Source organism: Phalangium opilio, unplaced genomic scaffold, assembly GCF_054372755.1.
Source record: "Phalangium opilio isolate 3A_F unplaced genomic scaffold, DU_Popi_V2 ptg000352l_1, whole genome shotgun sequence".
Classification (NCBI taxonomy): Eukaryota; Metazoa; Arthropoda; class Arachnida; order Opiliones; family Phalangiidae; genus Phalangium; species Phalangium opilio.
In genome coordinates, this window is record NW_028324228.1 from 8224695 (window position 1) to 8243139 (window position 18445).

The 18445-nt window shown below is 47.3% G+C and overlaps 22 non-coding genes across 22 annotated transcripts; all 22 read right to left on the reverse strand.

Moving 5' to 3' along the window:
• Positions 1-1240: 1240 nt before the first annotated feature.
• Positions 1241-1313, reverse strand: TRNAN-GUU (transfer RNA asparagine (anticodon GUU)). The gene has a single exon. It is a non-coding gene; the product is annotated as a tRNA-Asn (tRNA).
• A 74-nt stretch (positions 1314-1387) lies between these two features.
• On the reverse strand, positions 1388-1460 carry TRNAN-GUU (transfer RNA asparagine (anticodon GUU)). The gene has a single exon. It is a non-coding gene; the product is annotated as a tRNA-Asn (tRNA).
• Positions 1461-2559: 1099 nt separating this feature from the next.
• Positions 2560-2632, reverse strand: TRNAN-GUU (transfer RNA asparagine (anticodon GUU)). Its single transcript has one exon. It is a non-coding gene; the product is annotated as a tRNA-Asn (tRNA).
• Positions 2633-2706: 74 nt separating this feature from the next.
• TRNAN-GUU (transfer RNA asparagine (anticodon GUU)) lies at positions 2707-2779 on the reverse strand. The gene has a single exon. It is a non-coding gene; the product is annotated as a tRNA-Asn (tRNA).
• A 367-nt stretch (positions 2780-3146) lies between these two features.
• TRNAN-GUU (transfer RNA asparagine (anticodon GUU)) lies at positions 3147-3219 on the reverse strand. Its single transcript has one exon. It is a non-coding gene; the product is annotated as a tRNA-Asn (tRNA).
• Positions 3220-4466: 1247 nt separating this feature from the next.
• Positions 4467-4539, reverse strand: TRNAN-GUU (transfer RNA asparagine (anticodon GUU)). The gene has a single exon. It is a non-coding gene; the product is annotated as a tRNA-Asn (tRNA).
• Positions 4540-4613: 74 nt separating this feature from the next.
• On the reverse strand, positions 4614-4686 carry TRNAN-GUU (transfer RNA asparagine (anticodon GUU)). The gene has a single exon. It is a non-coding gene; the product is annotated as a tRNA-Asn (tRNA).
• A 220-nt stretch (positions 4687-4906) lies between these two features.
• Positions 4907-4979, reverse strand: TRNAN-GUU (transfer RNA asparagine (anticodon GUU)). Its single transcript has one exon. It is a non-coding gene; the product is annotated as a tRNA-Asn (tRNA).
• A 74-nt stretch (positions 4980-5053) lies between these two features.
• Positions 5054-5126, reverse strand: TRNAN-GUU (transfer RNA asparagine (anticodon GUU)). Its single transcript has one exon. It is a non-coding gene; the product is annotated as a tRNA-Asn (tRNA).
• A 954-nt stretch (positions 5127-6080) lies between these two features.
• Positions 6081-6153, reverse strand: TRNAN-GUU (transfer RNA asparagine (anticodon GUU)). Its single transcript has one exon. It is a non-coding gene; the product is annotated as a tRNA-Asn (tRNA).
• Positions 6154-8133: 1980 nt separating this feature from the next.
• TRNAN-GUU (transfer RNA asparagine (anticodon GUU)) lies at positions 8134-8206 on the reverse strand. The gene has a single exon. It is a non-coding gene; the product is annotated as a tRNA-Asn (tRNA).
• An 808-nt stretch (positions 8207-9014) lies between these two features.
• TRNAS-GCU (transfer RNA serine (anticodon GCU)) lies at positions 9015-9087 on the reverse strand. Its single transcript has one exon. It is a non-coding gene; the product is annotated as a tRNA-Ser (tRNA).
• A 367-nt stretch (positions 9088-9454) lies between these two features.
• TRNAN-GUU (transfer RNA asparagine (anticodon GUU)) lies at positions 9455-9527 on the reverse strand. The gene has a single exon. It is a non-coding gene; the product is annotated as a tRNA-Asn (tRNA).
• Positions 9528-12533: 3006 nt separating this feature from the next.
• Positions 12534-12606, reverse strand: TRNAN-GUU (transfer RNA asparagine (anticodon GUU)). The gene has a single exon. It is a non-coding gene; the product is annotated as a tRNA-Asn (tRNA).
• A 514-nt stretch (positions 12607-13120) lies between these two features.
• Positions 13121-13193, reverse strand: TRNAN-GUU (transfer RNA asparagine (anticodon GUU)). The gene has a single exon. It is a non-coding gene; the product is annotated as a tRNA-Asn (tRNA).
• A 955-nt stretch (positions 13194-14148) lies between these two features.
• Positions 14149-14221, reverse strand: TRNAS-GCU (transfer RNA serine (anticodon GCU)). Its single transcript has one exon. It is a non-coding gene; the product is annotated as a tRNA-Ser (tRNA).
• A 367-nt stretch (positions 14222-14588) lies between these two features.
• On the reverse strand, positions 14589-14661 carry TRNAN-GUU (transfer RNA asparagine (anticodon GUU)). Its single transcript has one exon. It is a non-coding gene; the product is annotated as a tRNA-Asn (tRNA).
• An 808-nt stretch (positions 14662-15469) lies between these two features.
• On the reverse strand, positions 15470-15542 carry TRNAS-GCU (transfer RNA serine (anticodon GCU)). The gene has a single exon. It is a non-coding gene; the product is annotated as a tRNA-Ser (tRNA).
• Positions 15543-15909: 367 nt separating this feature from the next.
• On the reverse strand, positions 15910-15982 carry TRNAN-GUU (transfer RNA asparagine (anticodon GUU)). Its single transcript has one exon. It is a non-coding gene; the product is annotated as a tRNA-Asn (tRNA).
• Positions 15983-16790: 808 nt separating this feature from the next.
• TRNAS-GCU (transfer RNA serine (anticodon GCU)) lies at positions 16791-16863 on the reverse strand. The gene has a single exon. It is a non-coding gene; the product is annotated as a tRNA-Ser (tRNA).
• Positions 16864-17230: 367 nt separating this feature from the next.
• TRNAN-GUU (transfer RNA asparagine (anticodon GUU)) lies at positions 17231-17303 on the reverse strand. The gene has a single exon. It is a non-coding gene; the product is annotated as a tRNA-Asn (tRNA).
• Positions 17304-18111: 808 nt separating this feature from the next.
• TRNAS-GCU (transfer RNA serine (anticodon GCU)) lies at positions 18112-18184 on the reverse strand. Its single transcript has one exon. It is a non-coding gene; the product is annotated as a tRNA-Ser (tRNA).
• Positions 18185-18445: the final 261 nt, after the last annotated feature.

Genomic DNA, 18445 nt, shown 5'->3' on the forward strand with positions numbered 1-18445 from the left:
TTAAATGTTCGTCAGGTATTGTGGAAAAACTTTGGCTTTTTACGTTACATTTGAGACTTCACAACACGGCAGCCGGGTGGGCTCGGACCATCAACCTTTTGGTTAACATCCGAACGCGCTAACCTTCGAGCCAAGGAAGCTCAGAAATGAAATGGTCGTCAGGTATTGTGGAAAAACTCTGACTTTTTACGTCACATCCGAGACTTCAAAACACCGCTCCCGGGTGGGCTCGAACCACCAACCTTTCGAATAACAGCTGAACGCTCTAACCATTGCGCCACGAAAGCCCAAAAATTAAATGTTCGTCAGTTATTTTTAAAAAACTCTGAATTTTACGTTACATCTAAGACCTCACAACACCGCTCCCGGATGGGCTCGAACCACCAACCTTTCGGTTAACAGCCGACGGCGTTAACCATTGCGCAACGGAAGCCCAAAGATTAAATGTTCGTCAGGTATAGTGGAAAAACTTTGACTTTTTACGTCACATCTGAGACCTCACAACACCGCTCACGGATGGGCTCGCACCACCAACCTTTCGGTTAAAGGCCGAACGCGCTAACCATTGCGCCACGGAAGCCCAAAAATTAAATGGTCGTCGGGTATTGTGGAAACACTTTGGCTTTTTACGTTACATGTGAGAGCTCACAACACCGCTCCCGGGTGGGCTCGAACCACCAACCTTTCGGTTAACAGCCGAACGCGCTAACCATTGCGCCACAGAAGCCCAAAAATTAAATGGTCGTCGGGTATTGTGGAAACACTTTGGCTTTTTACGTTACATGTGAGAGCTCACAACACCGCTCCCGGGTGGGCTCGAACCACCAACCTTTCGGTTAACAGCCGAACGCGCTAACCATTGCGCCACAGAAGCCCAAAGATTAAATGTTCGTCAGGTATTTTTAAAAAACTCTGAATTTTACGTTACATCTAAGACCTCACAACACCGCTCCCGGATGGGCTCGAACCACCAACCTTTCGGTTAACAGCCGAACGCGCTATCCATTGCGCCACGGAAGCCCAAAAATTAAATGTTCGTCAGTTATTTTTAAAAAACTCTGAATTTTACGTTACATCTAAGACCTCACAACACCGCTCCCGGATGGGCTCGAACCACCAACCTTTCGGTTAACAGCCGACGGCGTTAACCATTGCGCAACGGAAGCCCAAAGATTAAATGTTCGTCAGGTATTGTGGAAAAACTTTGGATTTTTACGTTACATGTGAGATTTCACAACACCGCTCCCGGGTGGGCTCGAACCACCAACCTTTCGGTTAACAGCCGAACGCGCTAACCATTGCGCCACGGAAGCCCAAAAATTAAATGGTCGTCGAGCATTGTGCAAACACTTTGGCTTTTTACGTTACATGTGAGAGCTCACAACACCGCTCCCGGGTGGGCTCGAACCACCAACCTTTCGGTTAACAGCCGAACGCGCTAACCATTGCGCCACGGAAGCCCAAAAATTAAATGGTCGTCGGGTATTGTGGAAACACTTTGGCTTTTTACGTTACATGTGAGAGCTCACAACACCGCTCCCGGGTGGGCTCGAACCACCAACCTTTCGGTTAACAGCCGAACGCGCTAACCATTGCGCCACAGAAGCCCAAAGATTAAATGTTCGTCAGGTATTTTTAAAAAACTCTGAATTTTACGTTACATCTAAGACCTCACAACACCGCTCCCGGATGGGCTCGAACCACCAACCTTTCGGTTAACAGCCGAACGCGCTAACCATTGCGCCACGGAAGCCCAAAAATTAAATGTTCGTCAGTTATTTTTAAAAAACTCTGAATTTTACGTTACATCTAAGACCTCACAACACCGCTCCCGGATGGGCTCGAACCACCAACCTTTCGGTTAACAGCCGACGGCGTTAACCATTGCGCAACAAAAGCCCAAAAATTAAATGTTCGTCAGGTATTGTGGAAAAACTTTGGAGTTTTACGTTACATGTGAGATTTCACAACACCGCTCCCGGGTGGGCTCGAACCACCAACCTTTCGGTTAACAGCCGAACGCGCTAACCATTGCGCCACAGAAGCCCAAAAATTAAATGGTCGTCGGGTATTGTGGAAACACTTTGGCTTTTTACGTTACATGTGAGAGCTCACAACACCGCTCCCGGGTGGGCTCGAACCACCAACCTTTCGGTTAACAGCCGAACGCGCTAACCATTGCGCCACAGAAGCCCAAAGATTAAATGTTCGTCAGGTATTTTTAAAAAACTCTGAATTTTACGTTACATCTAAGACCTCACAACACCGCTCCCGGATGGGCTCGAACCACCAACCTTTCGGTTAACAGCCGAACGCGCTAACCATTGCGCCACGGAAGCCCAAAAATTAAATGTTCGTCAGTTATTTTTAAAAAACTCTGAATTTTACGTTACATCTAAGACCTCACAACACCGCTCCCGGATGGGCTCGAACCACCAACCTTTCGGTTAACAGCCGACGGCGTTAACCATTGCGCAACGGAAGCCCAAAGATTAAATGTTCGTCAGGTATTGTGGAAAAACTTTGGATTTTTACGTTACATGTGAGATTTCACAACACCGCTCCCGGGTGGGCTCGAACCACCAACCTTTCGGTTAACAGCCGAACGCGCTAACCATTGCGCCACGGAAGCCCAAAAATTAAATGGTCGTCGGGTATTGTGCAAACACTTTGGCTTTTTACGTTACATGTGAGAGCTCACAACACCGCTTCCGGGTGGGCTCGAACCACCAACCTTTCGGTTAACAGCCGAACGCGCTAACCATTGCGCCACGGAAGCCCAAAAATTAAATGGTCGTCGGGTATTGTGGAAACACTTTGGCTTTTTACGTTACATGTGAGAGCTCACAACACCGCTCCCGGGTGGGCTCGAACCACCAACCTTTCGGTTAACAGCCGAACGCGCTAACCATTGCGCCACAGAAGCCCAAAGATTAAATGTTCGTCAGGTATTTTTAAAAAACTCTGAATTTTACGTTACATCTAAGACCTCACAACACCGCTCCTGGATGGGCTCGAACCACCAACCTTTCGGTTAACAGCCGACGGCGTTAACCATTGCGCAACGGAAGCCCAAAAATTAAATGTTCGTCAGGTATTGTGGAAAAACTTTGGAGTTTTACGTTACATGTGAGATTTCACAACACCGCTCCCGGGTGGGCTCGAACCACCAACCTTTCGGTTAACAGCCGAACGCGCTAACCATTGCGCCACGGAAGCCCAAAAATTAAATGTTCGTCAGGTATTGTGGAAAAACTTTGGAGTTTTACGTTACATGTGAGATTTCACAACACGGCAGCCGGGTGGGGTCGAACCACCAACCTTTTGGTTAACATCCGAACGCGCTAACCTTCGAGCCAAGGAAGCTCAGAAATGAAATGGTCGTCAGGTATTGTGGAAAAACTCTGACTTTTTACGTCACATCCGAGACTTCAAAACACCGCTCCCGGATGGGCTCGAACCACAAACCTTTTGAATAACAGCTGAATGCGCTAGACATTGCGCCAAGGAAACCCAAAAATTAAATGTTCGTCAGATATTTTTAAAAAACTCTGAATTTTACGTCACATCTGAGACCTTACAACACCGCTCACGGATGGGCTCGAACCACACACCTTTCGGTTAAAGGCCGAACGCGCTAACCATTGCGCCACGGAAGCCCAAAAATTAAATGGTCGTCGGGTATTGTGGAAACACTTTGGCTTTTTACGTTACATGTGAGAGCTCACAACACCGCTCCCGGGTGGGCTCGAACCACCAACCTTTCGGTTAACAGCCGAACGCGCTAACCATTGCGCCACAGAAGCCCAAAAATTAAATGGTCGTCGGGTATTGTGGAAACACTTTGGCTTTTTACGTTACATGTGAGAGCTCACAACACCGCTCCCGGGTGGGCTCGAACCACCAACCTTTCGGTTAACAGCCGAACGCGCTAACCATTGCGCCACAGAAGCCCAAAGATTAAATGTTCGTCAGGTATTTTTAAAAAACTCTGAATTTTACGTTACATCTAAGACCTCACAACACCGCTCCCGGATGGGCTCGAACCACCAACCTTTCGGTTAACAGCCGAACGCGCTAACCATTGCGCCACGGAAGCCCAAAAATTAAATGTTCGTCAGTTATTTTTAAAAAACTCTGAATTTTACGTTACATCTAAGACCTCACAACACCGCTCCCGGATGGGCTCGAACCACCAACCTTTCGGTTAACAGCCGACGGCGTTAACCATTGCGCAACGGAAGCCCAAAGATTAAATGTTCGTCAGGTATTGTGGAAACACTTTGGATTTTTACGTTACATGTGAGATTTCACAACACCGCTCCCGGGTGGGCTCGAACCACCAACCTTTCGGTTAACAGCCGAACGCGCTAACCATTGCGCCACAGAAGCCCAAAAATGAAATGGTCGTCGGGTATTGTGCAAACACTTTGGCTTTTTACGTTACATGTGAGAGCTCACAACACCGCTCCCGGGTGGGCTCGAACCACCAACCTTTCGGTTAACAGCCGAACGCGCTAACCATTGCGCCACGGAAGCCCAAAAATTAAATGGTCGTCGGGTATTGTGGAAACACTTTGGCTTTTTACGTTACATGTGAGAGCTCACAACACCGCTCCCGGGTGGGCTCGAACCACCAACCTTTCGGTTAACAGCCGAACGCGCTAACCATTGCGCCACGGAAGCCCAAAAATTAAATGGTCGTCGGGTATTGTGGAAACACTTTGGCTTTTTACGTTACATGTGAGAGCTCACAACACCGCTCCCGGGTGGGCTCGAACCACCAACCTTTCGGTTAACAGCCGAACGCGCTAACCATTGCGCCACAGAAGCCCAAAGATTAAATGTTCGTCAGGTATTTTTAAAAAACTCTGAATTTTACGTTACATCTAAGACCTCACAACACCGCTCCCGGGTGGGCTCGAACCACCAACCTTTCGGTTAACAGCCGAACGCGCTAACCATTGCGCCACGGAAGCCCAAAAATTAAATGGTCGTCGGGTATTGTGGAAACACTTTGGCTTTTTACGTTACATGTGAGAGCTCACAACACCGCTCCCGGGTGGGCTCGAACCACCAACCTTTCGGTTAACAGCCGAACGCGCTAACCATTGCGCCACGGAAGCCCAAAAATTAAATGGTCGTCGGGTATTGTGGAAACACTTTGGCTTTTTACGTTACATGTGAGAGCTCACAACACCGCTCCCGGGTGGGCTCGAACCACCAACCTTTCGGTTAACAGCCGAGCGCGCTAACCATTGCGCCACAGAAGCCCAAAGATTAAATGTTCGTCAGGTATTTTTAAAAAACTCTGAATTTTACGTTACATCTAAGACCTCACAACACCGCTCCCGGATGGGCTCGAACCACCAACCTTTCGGTTAACAGCCGAACGCGCTAACCATTGCGCCACGGAAGCCCAAAAATTAAATGTTCGTCAGTTATTTTTAAAAAACTCTGAATTTTACGTTACATCTAAGACCTCACAACACCGCTCCCGGATGGGCTCGAACCACCAACCTTTCGGTTAACAGCCGACGGCGTTAACCATTGCGCAACAAAAGCCCAAAAATTAAATGTTCGTCAGGTATTGTGGAATAACTTTGGAGTTTTACGTTACATGTGAGATTTCACAACACCGCTCCCGGGTGGGCTCGAACCACCAACCTTTCGGTTAACAGCCGAACGCGCTAACCATTGCGTCACGGAAGCCCAAAAATTAAATGTTCGTCAGGTATTTTGGAAAAACTTTGACTTTTTACGTCACATCTGAGACCTCACAACACCGCTCCCGGATGGGCTCGAACCACCAACCTTTCGGTTAACAGCCGAACGCGCTAACCATTGCGCCACGGAAGCTCAAAAATTAAATGGTCGTCAGGTATTGTGGAAAAACTTTGACTTTTTACGTCACATCTGAGACCTCACAACACCGCTCCCGGATGGTCTCGAACCACCAACCTTTCAGTTAACAGCCGAACGCGCTAACCATTGCGCCACGGAAGCCCAAAGATTAAATGGTCGTCGGGTATTGTGCAAACACTTTGGCTTTTTACGTTACATGTGAGAGCTCACAACACCGCTCCCGGGTGGGCTCGAACCACCAACCTTTCGGTTAACAGCCGAACGCGCTAACCATTGCGCCACGGAAGCCCAAAAATTAAATGGTCGTCGGGTATTGTGGAAACACTTTGGCTTTTTACGTTACATGTGAGAGCTCACAACACCGCTCCCGGGTGGGCTCGAACCACCAACCTTTCGATTAACAGCCGAACGCGCTAACCATTGCGCCACGGAAGCCCAAAAATTAAATGGTCGTCGGGTATTGTGGAAACACTTTGGCTTTTTACGTTACATGCGAGAGCTCACAACACCGCTCCCGGGTGGGCTCGAACCACCAACCTTTCGGTTAACAGCCGAACGCGCTAACCATTGCGCCACAGAAGCCCAAAGATTAAATGTTCGTCAGGTATTTTTAAAAAACTCTGAATTTTACGTTACATCTAAGACCTCACAACACCGCTCCCGGATGGGCTCGAACCACCAACCTTTCGGTTAACAGCCGAACGCGCTAACCATTGCGCCACGGAAGCCCAAAAATTAAATGTTCGTCAGTTATTTTTAAAAAACTCTGAATTTTACGTTACATCTACGACCTCACAACATCGCTCCCGGATGGGCTCGAACCACCAACCTTTCGGTTAACAGCCGACGGCGTTAACCATTGTGCAACGGAAGCCCAAAGATTAAATGTTCGTCAGGTATTGTGGAAAAGCTTTGACTTTTTACGTCACATCTGAGACTTCACAACACCGCTCCCGGATGGGCTCGAACCACAAACCTTTTGAATAACAGCTGAACGCTCTAACCATTGCGCCACGGAAGCCCAAAAATTAAATGTTCGTCAGTTATTTTTAAAAAACTCTGAATTTTACGTTACATCTAAGACCTCACAACACCGCTCCCGGATGGGCTCGAACCACCAACCTTTCGGTTAACAGCCGACGGCGTTAACCATTGCGCAACGGAAGCCCAAAAGATTAAATGTTCGTCAGGTATTGTGGAAAAACTTTGGCTTTTTACGTTACATGTGAGAGCTCACAACACCGCTCCCGGGTGGGCTCGAACCACCATCCTTTCGGTTAACAGCTGAACGCTCTAACCATTGCGCCACGGAAGCCCAAAAATTAAATGTTCGTCAGTTATTTTTAAAAAACTCTGAATTTTACGTTACATCTAAGACCTCACAACACCGCTCCCGGATGGGCTCGAACCACCAACCTTTCGGTTAACAGCCGACGGCGTTAACCATTGCGCAACGGAAGCCCAAAGATTAAATGTTCGTCAGGTATTGTAGAAAAATTTGACTTTTTACGTCACATCTGAGACCTCACAACACCGCTCACGGATGGGCTCGAACCACCAACCATTCGGTTAACAGCCGAACGCGCTAACCATTGCGCCACGGAAGCCCAAAAATTAAATGGTCGTCGGGTATTGTGGAAACACTTTGGCTTTTTACGTTACATGTGAGAGCTCACAACACCGCTCCCGGGTGGGCTCAAACCACCAACCTTTCGGTTAACAGCCGAACGCGCTAACCATTGCGCCACAGAAGCCCAAAGATTAAATGTTCGTCAGGTATTTTTAAAAAACTCTGAATTTTACGTTACATCTAAGACCTCACAACACCGCTCCCGGATGGGCTCGAACCACCAACCTTTCGGTTAACAGCCGAACGCGCTAACCATTGCGCCACAGAAGCCCAAAGATTAAATGTTCGTCAGGTATTGTGGAAAAACTTTGTATTTTTACGTTACCTGTGAGATTTCACAACTCCGCTCCTGGGTGGGCTCGAACCACCAACCTATTAGTTAACAGCCGAACGCGCTAACCATTGAGCCACGGAAGCCCAAAAATTAAATGGTCGTCAGGTATTGTGGAAAAACTTTGGCTTTTTACGTTACATTTGAGACTTCACAACACCGCTCCCGGATGGGCTCGAACCACCAACCTTTCGGTTAACAGCCGAACGCGCTAACCATTGCGCCAGGGAAGCTCAAAAATTTAATGGTCGTCAGGTATTGTGTAAAAACTTTGGCATTTGACATTACGTTTGAGATCTCACAACACCGCTCCCGGGTGGGCTCGAACCACCAACCTTTCGGTTAACAGCCGAACGCGCTAACCATTGCGCCACGGAAGCCCAAAAATTAAACGGTCGTCAGGTATTGTGGAAAAACTTTGGCTTTTTACGTTACATTTGAGACTTCACAACACGGCAGCCGGGTGGGCTCGAACCACCAACCTTTTGGTTAACATCCGAACGCGCTAACCTTCGAGCCAAGGAAGCTCAGAAATGAAATGGTCGTCAGGTATTGTGGAAAAACTCTGACTTTTTACGTCACATCAGAGACTTCAAAACACCGCTCCCGGATGGACTCGAACCACAAACCTTTTGAATAAGAGCTGAACGCGCTAACCATTGCGCCACGGAAGCCCAAAAATTAAATGTTCGTCAGATATTTTTAAAAAACTCTGAATTTTACGTTACATCTAAGACTTCACAACACCGCTCCCGGATGGGCTCGAACCACCAACCTTTCGGTTAACAGCCGACGGCGTTAACCATTGCGCAACGGAAGCCCAAAGATTAAATGTTCGTCAGGTATTGTAGAAAAACTTTGGATTTTTACGTTACCTGTGAGATTTCACAACTCCGCTCCCGGGTGGGCTCGAACCACCAACCTATTAGTTAACAGCCGAACGCGCTAACCATTGAGCCACGGAAGCCCAAAAATTAAATGGTCGTCAGGTATTGTGGAAAAACTTTGGCTTTTTACGTTACATTTGAGACTTCACAACACTGCTCCCGGGTGGGCTCGAACCACCAACCTTAAGCTTAACATCCGAACACGCTAACCATGGAGCCAAGGAAGCTCAGAAATGAAATGGTCGTCAGGTATTGTGGAAAAACTTTGACTTTTTACGTCACATCTGAGACTTCACAACACCGCTCCCGGATGGGCTCGAACCACCAACCTTTCGGTTAGCAGCCGAACGCGCTAACCATTGCGCCACGGAAGCCCAAAAATTAAATGTTCGTCAGTTATTTTTAAAAAACTCTGAATTTTACGTTACATCTAAGACCTCACAACACCGCTCCCGGATGGGCTCGAACCACCAACCTTTCGGTTAACAGCCGACGGCGTTAACCATTGCGCAACGGAAGCCCAAAGATTAAATGTTCGTCAGGTATTGTGGAAAAACTTTGGATTTTTACGTCACATGTGAGATTTCACAACACCGCTCCCGGGTGGGCTCGAACCACCAACCTTTCGGTTAACAGCCGAACGCGCTAACCATTGCGCCAGGGAAGCTCAAAAATTAAATGGTCGTCAGGTATTGTGGAAAAACTTTGGCATTTGACATTACGTTTGAGATCTCACAACACCGCTCCCGGGTGGGCTCGAACCACCAACCTTTCGGTTAACAGCCGAACGCGCTAACCATTGCGCCACGGAAGCCCAAAAATTAAACGGTCGTCAGGTATTGTGGAAAAACTTTGGCTTTTTACGTTACATTTGAGACTTCACAACACGGCAGCCGGGTGGGCTCGAACCACCAACCTTTTGGTTAACATCCGAACGCGCTAACCTTCGAGCCAAGGAAGCTCAGAAATGAAATGGTCGTCAGGTATTGTGGAAAAACTCTGACTTTTTACGTCACATCAGAGACTTCAAAACACCGCTCCCGGATGGGCTCGAACCACAAACCTTTTGAATAAGAGCTGAACGCGCTAACCATTGCGCCACGGAAGCCCAAAAATTAAATGTTCGTCAGATATTTTTAAAAAACTCTGAATTTTACGTTACATCTAAGACCTCACAACACCGCTCCCGGATGGGCCCGAACCACCAACCTTTCGGTTAACAGCCGACGGCGTTAACCATTGCGCAACGGAAGCCCAAAGATTAAATGTTCGTCAGGTATTGTGGAAAAACTTTGGATTTTTACGTTACCTGTGAGATTTCACAACTCCGCTCCCGGGTGGGCTCGAACCACCAACCTATTAGTTAACAGCCGAACGCGCTAACCATTGAGCCACGGAAGCCCAAAAATTAAATGGTCGTCAGGTATTGTGGAAAAACTTTGGCTTTTTACGTTACATTTGAGACTTCACAACACTGCTCCCGGGTGGGCTCGAACCACCAACCTTAAGCTTAACATCCGAACACGCTAACTATGGAGCCAAGGAAGCTCAGAAATGAAATGGTCGTCAGGTATTGTGGAAAAACTTTGATTTTACGTCACATCTGAGACCTCACAACACCGCTCACGGATGGGCTCGAACCACCAACCTTTCGGTTAACAGCCGAACGCGCTAACCATTGCGCCACGGAAGCCCAAAAATTAAATGTTCGTCAGTTATTTTTAAAAAACTCTGAATTTTACGTTACATCTAAGACCTCACAACACCGCTCCCAGATGGGCTCGAACCACCAACCTTTCGGTTAACAGCCGACGGCGTTAACCATTGCGCAACGGAAGCCCAAAGATTAAATGTTCGTCAGGTATTGTGGAAAAACTTTGGATTTTTACGTTACATGTGAAAATTCACAACACCGCTCCCGGGTGGGCTCGAACCACCAACCTTTCGTTTAACACCCGAACGCGCTAACCATTGCGCCACGGAAGCTCAAAAATTAAATGGTCGTCAGGTATTGTGGAAAAACTTTGGCATTTGACATTACGTTTGAGATCTCACAACACCGCTCCCGGGTGGGCTCGAACCACCAACCTTACGGTTAACAGCCGAACGCGCTAACCATTGCGCCACGGAAGCTCAAAAATTAAACGGTCGTCAGGTATTGTGGAAAAACTTTGGCTTTTTACGTTACATTTGAGACTTCACAACACGGCAGCCGGGTGGGCTCGAACCACCAACCTTTTGGTTAACATACGAACGCGCTAACCTTCGAGCCAAGGAAGCTCAGAAATGAAATGGTCGTCAGGTATTGTGGAAAAACTCTGACTTTTTACGTCACATCAGAGACTTCAAAACACCGCTCCCGGATGGGCTCGAACCACAAACCTTTTGAATAACAGCTGAACGCGCTAACCATTGCGCCACGGAAGCCCAAAAATAAATGTTCGTCAGATATTTTTAAAAAACTCTGAATTTTACGTTACATCTAAGACCTCACAACACCGCTCCCGGATGGGCTCGAACCACCAACCTTTCGGTTAACAGCCGACGGCGTTAACCATTGCGCAACGGAAGCCCAAAGATTAAATGTTCGTCAGGTATTGTGGAAAAACTTTGTATTTTTACGTTACCTGTGAGATTTCACAACTCCGCTCCCGGGTGGGCTCGAACCACCAACCTATTAGTTAACAGCCGAACGCGCTAACCATTGAGCCACGGAAGCCCAAAAATTAAATGGTCGTCAGGTATTGTGGAAAAACTTTGGCTTTTTACGTTACATTTGAGACTTCACAACACTGCTCCCGGGTGGGCTCGAACCACCAACCTTAAGCTTAACATCCGAACACGCTAACCATGGAGCCAAGGAAGCTCAGAAATGAAATGGTCGTCAGGTATTGTGGAAAAACTTTGACTTTTTACGTCACATCTGAGACTTCACAACACCGCTCCCGAATGGGCTCGAACCACCAACCTTTCGGTTAACAGCCGAACGCGCTAACCATTGCGCCACGGAAGCCCAAAAAGTAAATGTTCGTCAGTTATTTTTAAAAAACTCTGAATTTTACGTTACATCTAAGACCTCACAACACCGCTCCCGGATGGGCTCGAACCACCAATCTTTCGGTTAACAGCCGACGGCGTTAACCATTGCGCAACGGAAGCCCAAAGATTAAATGTTCGTCAGGTATTGTGGAAAAACTTTGGATTTTTACGTTACATGTGAGATTTCACAACTCCGCTCCCGGGATGGCTCGAACCACCAACCTATTAGTTAACAGCCGAACGCGCTAACCATTGAGCCGCGGAAGCCCAAAAATTAAATGGTCGTCAGGTATTGTGGAAAAACTTTGGCTTTTTACGTTACATTTGAGACTTCACAACACTGCTCCCGGGTGGGCTCGAACCACCAACCTTAAGCTTAACATCCGAACACGCTAACCATGGAGCCAAGGAAGCTCAGAAATGAAATGGTCGTCAGGTATTGTGGAAAAACTTTGACTTTTTACGTCACATCTGAGACTTCACAACACCGCTCCCGGATGGGCTCGAACCACCAACCTTTCGGTTAACAGCCGAACGCGCTAACCATTGCGCCACGGAAGCCCAAAAATTAAATGTTCGTCAGTTATTTTTAAAAAACTCTGAATTTTACGTTACATCTAAGACCTCACAACACCGCTCCCGGATGGGCTCGAACCACCAATCTTTCGGTTAACAGCCGACGGCGTTAACCATTGCGCAACGGAAGCCCAAAGATTAAATGTTCGTCAGGTATTGTGGAAAAACTTTGGATTTTTACGTTACATGTGAGATTTCACAACACCGCTCCCGGGTGGGCTCGAACCACCAACCTTTCGGTTAACAGCCGAACGCGCTAACCATTGCGCCACGGAAGCTCAAAAATTAAACGGTCGTCAGGTATTGTGGAAAAACTTTGGCTTTTTACGTTACATTTGAGACTTCACAACACTGCTCCCGGGTGGGCTCGAACCACCAACCTTAAGCTTAACATCCGAACACGCTAACCATGGAGCCAAGGAAGCTCAGAAATGAAATGGTCGTCAGGTATTGTGGAAAAACTTTGACATTTTACGTCACATCTGAGACTTCACAACACCGCTCCCGGATGGGCTCGAACCACCAACCTTTCGGTTAACAGCCGAACGCGCTAAGCATTGCACCACGGAAGCCCAAAAATTAAATGTTCGTCAGTTATTTTTAAAAAACTCTGAATTTTACGTTACATCTAAGACCTCACAACACCGCTCCCGGATGGGCTCGAACCACCAACCTTTCGGTTAACAGCCGACGGCGTTAACCATTGCGCAACGGAAGCCCAAAGATTAAATGTTCGTCAGGTATTGTGGAAAAACTTTGGCATTTGACATTACATGTGAGATTTCACAACACCGCTCCCGGGTGGGCTCGAACCACCAACCTTTCGGTTAACAGCCGAACGCGCTAACCATTGCGCCACGGAAGCTCAAAAATTAAATGGTCGTCAGGTATTGTGGAAAAACTTTGGCATTTGACATTACGTTTGAGATCTCACAACACCGCTCCCGGGTGGGCTCGAACCACCAACCTTACGGTTAACAGCCGAACACGCTAACCATTGCGCCACGGAAGCTCAAAAATTAAACGGTCGTCAGGTATTGTGGAAAAACTTTGGCTTTTTACGTTACATTTGAGACTTCACAACACGGCATCCGGGTGGGCTCGAACCACCAACCTTTTGGTTAACATCCGAACGCGCTAACCTTCGAGCCAAGGAAGCTCAGAAATGAAATGGTCGTCAGGTATTGTGGAAAAACTCTGACTTTTTACGTCACATCAGAGACTTCAAAACACCGCTCCCGGATGGGCTCGAACCACAAACCTTTTGAATAACAGCTGAACGCGCTAACCATTGCGCCACGGAAGCCCAAAAATTAAATGTTCGTCAGATATTTTTAAAAAACTCTGAATTTTACGTTACATCTAAGACCTCACAACACCGCTCCCGGATGGGCTCGAACCACCAACCTTTCGGTTAACAGCCGACGGCGTTAACCATTGCGGAACGGAAGCCCAAAGATTAAATGTTCGTCAGGTATTGTGGAAAAACTTTGTATTTTTACGTTACCTGTGAGATTTCACAACTCCGCTCCCGGGTGGGCTCGAACCACCAACCTATTAGTTAACAGCCGAACGCGCTAACCATTGAGCCACGGAAGCCCAAAAATTAAATGGTCGTCAGGTATTGTGGAAAAACTTTGGCATTTTACGTTACATTTGAGACTTCACAACACTGCTCCCGGGTGGGCTCGAACCACCAACCTTAAGCTTAACATCCGAACACGCTAACCATGGAGCCAAGGAAGCTCAGAAATGAAATGGTCGTCAGGTATTGTGGAAAAACTTTGACTTTTTACGTCACATCTGAGACTTCACAACACCGCTCCCGGATGGGCTCGAACCACCAACCTTTCGGTTAGCAGCCGAACGCGCTAACCATTGCGCCACAAAAGCCCAAAAATTAAATGTTCGTCAGTTATTTTTAAAAAACTCTGAATTTTACGTTACATCTAAGACCTCACAACACCGCTCCCGGATGGGCTCGAACCACCAACCTTTCGGTTAACAGCCGACGGCGTTAACCATTGCGCAACGGAAGCCCAAAGATTAATTGTTCGTCAGGTATTGTGGAAAAACTTTGGATTTTTACGTTACATGTGAGATTTCACAACACCGCTCCCGGGTGGGCTCGAACCACCAACCTTTCGGTTAACAGCCAAACGCGCTAACCATTGCGCCAGGGAAGCTCAAAAATTAAATGGTCGTCAGGTATTGTGGAAAAACTTTGGCATTTGACATTACGTTTGAGATCTCACAACACCGCTCCCGGGTGGGCTCGAACCACCAACCTTTCGGTTAACAGCCGAACGCGCTAACCATTGCGCCACGGAAGCCCAAAAATTAAACGGTCGTCAGGTATTGTGGAAAAACTTTGGCTTTTTACGTTACATTTGAGACTTCACAACACGGCAGCCGGGTGGGCTCGAACCACCAACCTTTTGGTTAACATCCGAACGCGCTTACCTTCGAGCCAAGGAAGCTCAGAAATGAAATGGTCGTCAGGTATTGTGGAAAAACTCTGACTTTTTACGTCACATCAGAGACTTCAAAACACCGCTCCCGGATGGGCTCGAACCACAAACCTTTTGAATAACAGCTGAACGCGCTAACCATTGCGCCACGGAAGCCCAAAAATTAAATGTTCGTCAGATATTTTTAAAAAACTCTGAATTTTACGTTACATCTAAGACCTCACAACACCGCTCCCGGATGGGCTCGAACCACCAACCTTTCGGTTAACAGCCGACGGCGTTAACCATTGCGCAACGGAAGCCCAAAGATTAAATGTTCGTCAGGTATTGTGGAAAAACTTTGTATTTTTACGTTACCTGTGAGATTTCACAACTCCGCTCCCGGGTGGGCTCGAACCACCAACCTATTAGTTAACAGCCGAACGCGCTAACCATTGAGCCACGGAAGCCCAAAAATTAAATGGTCGTCAGGTATTGTGGAAAAACTTTGGCTTTTTACGTTACATTTGAGACTTCACAACACTGCTCCCGGGTGGGCTCGAACCACCAACCTTAAGCTTAACATCCGAACACGCTAACCATGGAGCCAAGGAAGCTCAGAAATGAAATGGTCGTCAGGTATTGTGGAAAAACTTTGACTTTTTACGTCACATCTGAGACTTCACAACACCGCTCCCGGATGGGCTCGAACCACCAACCTTTCGGTTAGCAGCCGAACGCGCTAACCATTGCGCCACGGAAGCCCAAAAATTAAATGTTCGTCAGTTATTTTTAAAAAACTCTGAATTTTACGTTACATCTAAGACCTCACAACACCGCTCCCGGATGGGCTCGAACCACCAAACTTTCGGTTAACAGCCGACGGCGTTAACCATTGCGCAACGGAAGCCCAAAGATTAAATGTTCGTCAGGTATTGTGGAAAAACTTTGGATTTTTACGTTACATGTGAGATTTCACAACACCGCTCCCGGGTGGGCTCGAACCACCAACCTTTCGGTTAACAGCCGAACGCGCTAACCATTGCGCCAGGGAAGCTCAAAAATTAAATGGTCGTCAGGTATTGTGGAAAAACTTTGGCATTTGACATTACGTTTGAGATCTCACAACACCGCTCCCGGGTGGGCTCGAACCACCAACCTTTCGGTTAACAGCCGAACGCGCTAACCATTGCGCCACGGAAGCCCAAAAATTAAACGGTCGTCAGGTATTGTGGAAAAACTTTGGCTTTTTACGTTACATTTGAGACTTCACAACACGGCAGCCGGGTGGGCTCGAACCACCAACCTTTTGGTTAACATCCGAACGCGCTTACCTTCGAGCCAAGGAAGCTCAGAAATGAAATGGTCGTCAGGTATTGTGGAAAAACTCTGACTTTTTACGTCACATCAGAGACTTCAAAACACCGCTCCTTGATGGGCTCGAACCACAAACCTTTTGAATAACAGCTGAACGCGCTAACCATTGCGCCACGGAAGCCCAAAAATTAAATGTTCGTCAGATATTTTTAAAAAACTCTGAATTTTACGTTACATCTAAGACCTCACAACACCGCTCCCGGATGGGCTCGAACCACCAACCTTTCGGTTAACAGCCGACGGCGTTAACCATTGCGCAACGGAAGCCCAAAGATTAAATGTTCGTCAGGTATTGTGGAAAAACTTTGTATTTTTACGTTACCTGTGAGATTTCACAACTCCGCTCCCGGGTGGGCTCGAACCACCAACCTATTAGTTAACAGCCGAACGCGCTAACCATTGAGCCACGGAAGCCCAAAAATTAAATGGTCGTCAGGTATTGTGGAAAAACTTTGGCTTTTTACGTTACATTTGAGACTTCACAACACTGCTCCCGGGTGGGCTCGAACCACCAACCTTAAGCTTAACATCCGAACACGCTAACCATGGAGCCAAGGAAGCTCAGAAATGAAATGGTCGTCAGGTATTGTGGAAAAACTTTGACTTTTTACGTCACATCTGAGACTTCACAACACCGCTCCCGGATGGGCTCGAACCACCAACCTTTCGGTTAGCAGCCGAACGCGCTAACCATTGCGCCACGGAAGCCCAAAAATTAAATGTTCGTCAGTTATTTTTAAAAAACTCTGAATTTTACGTTACATCTAAGACCTCACAACACCGCTCCCGGATGGGCTCGAACCACCAAACTTTCGGTTAACAGCCGACGGCGTTAACCATTGCGCAACGGAAGCCCAAAGATTAAATGTTCGTCAGGTATTGTGGAAAAACTTTGGATTTTTACGTTACATGTGAGATTTCACAACACCGCTCCCGGGTGGGCTCGAACCACCAACCTTTCGGTTAACAGCCGAACGCGCTAACCATTGCGCCAGGGAAGCTCAAAAATTAAATGGTCGTCAGGTATTGTGGAAAAACTTTGGCATTTGACATTACGTTTGAGATCTCACAACACCGCTCCCGGGTGGGCTCGAACCACCAACCTTTCGGTTAACAGCCGAACGCGCTAACCATTGCGCCACGGAAGCCCAAAAATTAAACGGTCGTCAGGTATTGTGGAAAAACTTTGGCTTTTTACGTTACATTTGAGACTTCACAACACGGCAGCCGGGTGGGCTCGAACCACCAACCTTTTGGTTAACATCCGAACGCGCTTACCTTCGAGCCAAGGAAGCTCAGAAATGAAATGGTCGTCAGGTATTGTGGAAAAACTCTGACTTTTTACGTCACATCAGAGACTTCAAAACACCGCTCCTTGATGGGCTCGAACCACAAACCTTTTGAATAACAGCTGAACGCGCTAACCATTGCGCCACGGAAGCCCAAAAATTAAATGTTCGTCAGATATTTTTAAAAAACTCTGAATTTTACGTTACATCTAAGACCTCACAACACCGCTCCCGGATGGGCTCGAACCACCAACCTTTCGGTTAACAGCCGACGGCGTTAACCATTGCGCAACGGAAGCCCAAAGATTAAATGTTCGTCAGGTATTGTGGAAAAACTTTGTATTTTTACGTTACCTGTGAGATTTCACAACTCCGCTCCCGGGTGGGCTCGAACCACCAACCTATTAGTTAACAGCCGAACGCGCTAACCATTGAGCCACGGAAGCCCAAAAATTAAATGGTCGTCAGGTATTGTGGAAAAACTTTGGCTTTTTACGTTACATTTGAGACTTCACAACACTGCTCCCGGGTGGGCTCGAACCACCAACCTTAAGCTTAACATCCGAACACGCTAACCATGGAGCCAAGGAAGCTCAGAAATGAAATGGTCGTCAGGTATTGTGGAAAAACTTTGACTTTTTACGTCACATCTGAGACTTCACAACACCGCTCCCGGATGGGCTCGAACCACCAACCTTTCGGTTAGCAGCCGAACGCGCTAACCATTGCGCCACGGAAGCCCAAAAATTAAATGTTCGTCAGTTATTTTTAAAAAACTCTGAATTTTACGTTACATCTAAGACCTCACAACACCGCTCCCGGATGGGCTCGAACCACCAACCTTTCGGTTAACAGCCGAACGCGCTAACCATTGCGCCAGGGAAGCTCAAAAATTAAATGGTCGTCAGGTATTGTGGAAAAACTTTGGCATTTGACATTACGTTTGAGATCTCACAACACCGGTCACGGGTGGGCTCGAACCACCAACCTTTCGGTTAACA